This window comes from Squalius cephalus (assembly GCF_949319135.1).
Source record: "Squalius cephalus genome assembly, chromosome: 4".
NCBI lineage: Eukaryota > Metazoa > Chordata > Actinopteri > Cypriniformes > Leuciscidae > Squalius > Squalius cephalus.
Window position 1 is genome coordinate 14,168,632 of NC_137125.1, and position 5,630 is coordinate 14,174,261.

A 5,630-nucleotide genomic window follows, 5' to 3' on the forward strand; every position below is an offset into this window, starting at 1 on the left:
TCTCAGATACACATCATGTGTGGAACTAAAACAACTTTTCCACCACTTAAGGCCACCGTACTTCTTCAGTCTGGACATGTGCCACACAGGAATCGAACCCACGACCGTAATGGTTCGGGATTCATGACACGTGGTTTAACAACTTGCGCCACTCAGAGGACGTAAATTTCAAAGCTGCAGAGGAGAGGCTTCAGTGTAAGAATAAGCACACAAAAACATGTTAACGAGATTAGCATGCTAAGCTAGCTTAATGCTAATGTAGTTTATGGTTATCCTGATAGCTGAAGAGCCACATTAGAAAGAATGGCATCTGGTTAGCATGCTAACCAATTATTATGCTAAGGTAACTAGCATAAGGCAACAAACACAGGCTAGGTCAACTTCGGAGATGAATATCTCGGGAACGGTAGCAAATATCAAAAATCTGTTCAGTCATTTCTGTGCGGCTCGGTCCAAAGAACATCTGATCAAATTTTGGACAAAATTGAGCAAGATTTGAAGGAGGAGTAGCGAAAAAACTGTTTTTCATTTGTTCCAATATGGCGGATAGTCACATTGTTGGAAAATGACAAATGAGATATCGACAGACTCGGCATAAGCCAAGAAACATAATGACGTAAAGAAATCAAAATTTGAACAATGTTTTCAAAAGTTATAAGCGTTTTTGAAAAAGACCCTATATCTCTGGAACACTAGGTGGCGCTGCGTTCAATCTTCTCATGTACCTTCAGGACATTGTGTCGATGATCCATACTACATTTTGTGAAGATATGTCAAATAGTTTAAAAGTTATTGCAAATTATGACAAAATTCAAAATGGCGGACACGTGGTACATCCCATCCTGGCAAAATCGGTATCCATGGATTCGGCATGACCCAAGGAATCCATAGATACCACATTTATGATTTTCTGACAAACTGTTCAAAAGTTATTGACCAAAATAGCTATTTTCCATATCTCATGACCTGTAGGTGGCGCTGTTCCCAACTTTGGCAAGGTCCCTCAAACCATGCTTCCAATCAAGTGTACCAATTTTTGTTTCGATTGATCAAACTTTGGCCGAGATACAGCCTCTACACCAATTTTGGGTCAACCTCATTAAGTTTGCGACATCATAACTTTTGAACAAAGATGAATAAAAAAATCTGTTCAGTCATTTCTGTGCGGCTCAGTCCAAAGATCATCTGATCAAATTTTGAACAAAATTGAGCAAGATTTGAAGGAGGAGTAGCAAAAAAACTGTTTTTCATTTGTTCCAATATGGCGGATAGTCACATTGTTGGAAAATGACAAATGAGATATCGACGGACTCGGCATAAGCCAAGGAACATAATGACGTAAAGAAATCAAAATTTGAACAATGTTTTCAAAAGTTATAAGCGTTTTTGCAAAATACCTTATATCTTTGGAACACTAGGTGGCGCTGTGTTCAATCTTCTCATGTACCTGCAGGACATTGTGTTGATGATCCATACTAAATTTTTTAAAGATATGTCAAATAGTTTAAAAGTTATTGCAAATTATGACAAAATTCAAAATGGCGGACACGTGGTACATTCCATCCTGGCAAAATCGGTATCCATGGATTCGGCATGACCCAAGGAATTCATAGATACCACATTTATGATTTTCTGACAAACTGTTCAAAAGTTATTGACCAAAATAGCTATTTTCCATATCTCATGACCTGTAGGTGGCGCTGTTCCCAACTTTGGCAAGGTCCCTCAAACCATGCTTCCAATCAAGTGTACCAATTTTTGTTTCGATTGATCAAACTTTGGCCGAGATACAGCCTCTACACCAATTTTGGGTCAACCTCATTAAGTTTGCGACATCATAACTTTTGAACAAAGATGAATAAAAAAATCTGTTCAGTCATTTCTATGCGGCTCAGTCCAAAGATCATTTGAGCAAATTTTGGACAAAATTGGACAAATTTTGAAGGAGGAGTAGCGAAAAAACGGAATACTGTACTTTACAAAATGGCTACTACTGTAATGGGCGGAGTCTTAATGTAAGCTATTGATTTTGATCACCATGATGAGATGAATCAAGTGTACTAAGTTTTATTTCTCTAGATCAAAGGGTTCAAAAGTTATAACCATTTCAATGTTGAATTTTTGAACTGGTGGTGGCGCTATAGAGTTGGTCCTAGAGACACCAAATTTGGTCCAATTACTATTCATGGCTATCTCTACAACTGTGCCAAATTTCATCATTTTCCTATGTACGGTTCATAGGGCTGCCATAGACTTCCATTGGCGGAAGAAGAAGAAGAAGAAGAATAATAATAATAATAATAAGAAAACTAACAGATACAATAGGTGCCTTGCCCCTTCGGGGCTTGGCCCCTAAATATAGCTGCAAGCAGCAATACAGGGGCCAAGCCGCTGTAGCACAGTAGGGCTGTAGTGCAATGTGGAGCCAGAAGAGCAAAAACAGCAGAAATAGAATGTACATGAAGAACAGATGGGTTCAGAGGTACAGATAGGATGAAATCAAAATGAAAAAAAGTTCTGATGAGAACAAACACAGAATGTAGAAAAAACACATTTCTAATCCCAGTGTTAGAAACATTAGTACAGCTTTTACCCAGATGATAAAGGAGTTGAAATGACAATTTTATACACAAATTCCAAAGTCGCCCCACACTGGTCTCGAACCCACGACCGGAACGGTTCAGGATTCATGACGCATGGTTGAACAGATTGCGCCACCCAGAGGACTTGTTTTACAAAGCTTCAGAGCAGAGGCTTCAGTGTAAGAATAAGCACACAAAATCATGTTAACGAGATTAGCATGCTAAGCTAGCTTAATGCTAATGTAGCTTATGGTTATCCTGATAGCTGAAGAGCCACATTAGAAAGAATGGCATCTGGTTAGCATGCTAACCAATTATTATGCTAAGTTAACTAGCATAAGGCAAAAAACACAGGCTAGGTCAAATTTGAAGATGAATATCTCTGGAACGGTAGCGAATATCAGAAATCTGTTCAGTCATTTCTGTGCGGCTCAGTCCAAAGATCATCTGTTCAAATTTTGGACAAAATTGAGCAAGATTTGAAGGAGGAGTAGCGAAAAAACTGTTTTTCATTTGTTCCAATATGGCGGATAGTCACATTGTTGGAAAATGACAAATGAGATATCAACGGAATCGGCATAAGCCAAGGAACATAATGACGTAAAGAAATCAAAATTTGAACAATGTTTTCAAAAGTTATAAGCGTTTTTGCAAAATACCTTATATCTCTGGAACACTAGGTGGCGCTGTGTTTAGTCTTCTCATGTACCTTCAGGGCATTGTGTCGATCATCCATACTAAATTTTGTGAAGATATGTCAAATAGTTTAAAAGTTATTGCAAATTATGACAAAATTCAAAATGGCGGACACGTGGTACATCCCATCCTGGCAAAATCGGGATCCCCGGATTTGGCTTGACGCAAGGAATCCATAGATACCACATTTATGATTTTATGACAAACTGTTCAAAAGTTATTGGCCAAAATAGCCATTTTCCATATCTCATGACCCGTAGGTGGCGCTGTTCCCAACTTTGGCATGGAACCTCAGATCCAGCTTCTGATGAGGTGTACCAATTTTTGTTTCGATTGATCAAATTTTGGCCGAGATACAGCCTCTTAGCCAATTTAGGGTGGACCTCGTCAAGTTTGTGACATCATAGCTTTTGAACAAAGATGAATAAAAAAAAATGGTTCAGTCATTTCTGTGCGGCTCAGTCCAAAGATCATTTGAGCAAATTTTGGACAAAATTGGAGAAATTTTGAAGGAGGAGTAGAGAAAAAACTGAATACTGTACTTTTCAAAATGGCTACTACTGTAATGGGCGGAGTCTTAATGGTCTATATTGGTTTTGATCAGCATGATGAGAGGAATCAGGTGTCCTAAGTATTATTTTTCTAGATCAAATGGTTCAAAAGTTATAATCATTTCAATGTTGAATTTTTGAACTGGTGGTGGCGCTATAGAGTTGGCCCTAGAGACACCAAATTTGGTCCAATTACTATTCATGGCCATCTCTACAACTGTGCCAAATTTCATCATTTTCCTATGTACGGTTCATAGGGCTGCCATAGACTTCCATTGGCGGAAGAAGAAGAATACTATTATTCTGACAATTCCAATTACCAATATAGCTGCAAGCAGCAATACAGGGGCCAAGCCCTGAAGCAGCAGCAACTCTCCCCATCCCTCCCCTCCCCTCCCCTCCCCTCCCCTCCCCATCCCTCCCCTCCCCTGCCCTCCCTGCCCCTCTCCTGACCCCTGCCCCTCTCCTGCCCCCTCTGCCCCTCTCCTGCCCTTCCTTGAATTTTTGAACTGGTGGTGGCGCTATAGAGGTGGTCCTAGAGACTCTAAAATTGGTCCAATTACTATTCATTACAATCACTACAAGTGTGCTAAATTTAAAAAAAAAAAAAAAAAAACAGCTGTTTTATTAGTACAAGTGAAAATGAACTCAATATGAAGATGTTTTATATAAATTTGCTGCATGTTATATTTATGGAGATCCTTTCTCAGATACACATCATGTGTGGAACTAAAACAACTTTTCCACCACTTAAGGCCACAGTACCTCTTCAGTCTGGACATGTGCCACACAGGAATCGAACCCACGACCGTAATGGTTTGGGATTCATGACACATGGTTTAACAACTTGCGCCACTCAGAGGACGCAAATTTCAAAGCTGTAGAGGAGAGGCTTCAGTGTAAGAATAAGCACACAAAAACATGTTAACGAGATTAGCATGCTAAGCTAGCTTAATGCTAATGTAGCTTATGGTTATCCTGATAGCTGAAGAGCCACATTAGAAAGAATGGCATCTGGTTAGCATGCTAACCAATTATTATGCTAAGGTAACTAGCATAAGGCAACAAACAGGCTAGGTCAACTTCGGAGATGAATATCTCGGGAACGGTAGCAAATATCAAAAATCTGTTCAGTCATTTCTGTGCGGCTCGGTCCAAAGAACATCTGATCAAATTTTGGACAAAATTGAGCAAGATTTGAAGGAGGAGTAGCGAAAAAACTGTTTTTCATTTGTTCCAATATGGCGGATAGTCACATTGTTGGAAAATGACAAATGAGATATCGACGGACTCGGCATAAGCCAAGGAACATAATGACGTAAAGAAATCAAAATTTGAACAATGTTTTCAAAAGTTATAAGCGTTTTTGCAAAATACCTTATATCTTTGGAACACTAGGTGGCGCTGTGTTCAATCTTCTCATGTACCTGCAGGACATTGTGTTGATGATCCATACTAAATTTTTTAAAGATATGTCAAATAGTTTAAAAGTTATTGCAAATTATGACAAAATTCAAAATGACGGACACGTGGTACATCCCATCCTGGCAAAATCGGTATCCATGGATTCGGCATGACCCAAGGAATCCATAGATACCACATTTATGATTTTCTGACAAACTGTTCAAAAGTTATTGACCAAAATAGCTATTTTCCATATCTCATGACCTGTAGGTGGCGCTGTTCCCAACTTTGGCAAGGTCCCTCAAACCATGCTTCCAATCAAGTGTACCAATTTTTGTTTCGATTGATCAAACTTTGGCCGAGATACAGCCTCTACACCAATTTTGGGTCAACCTCA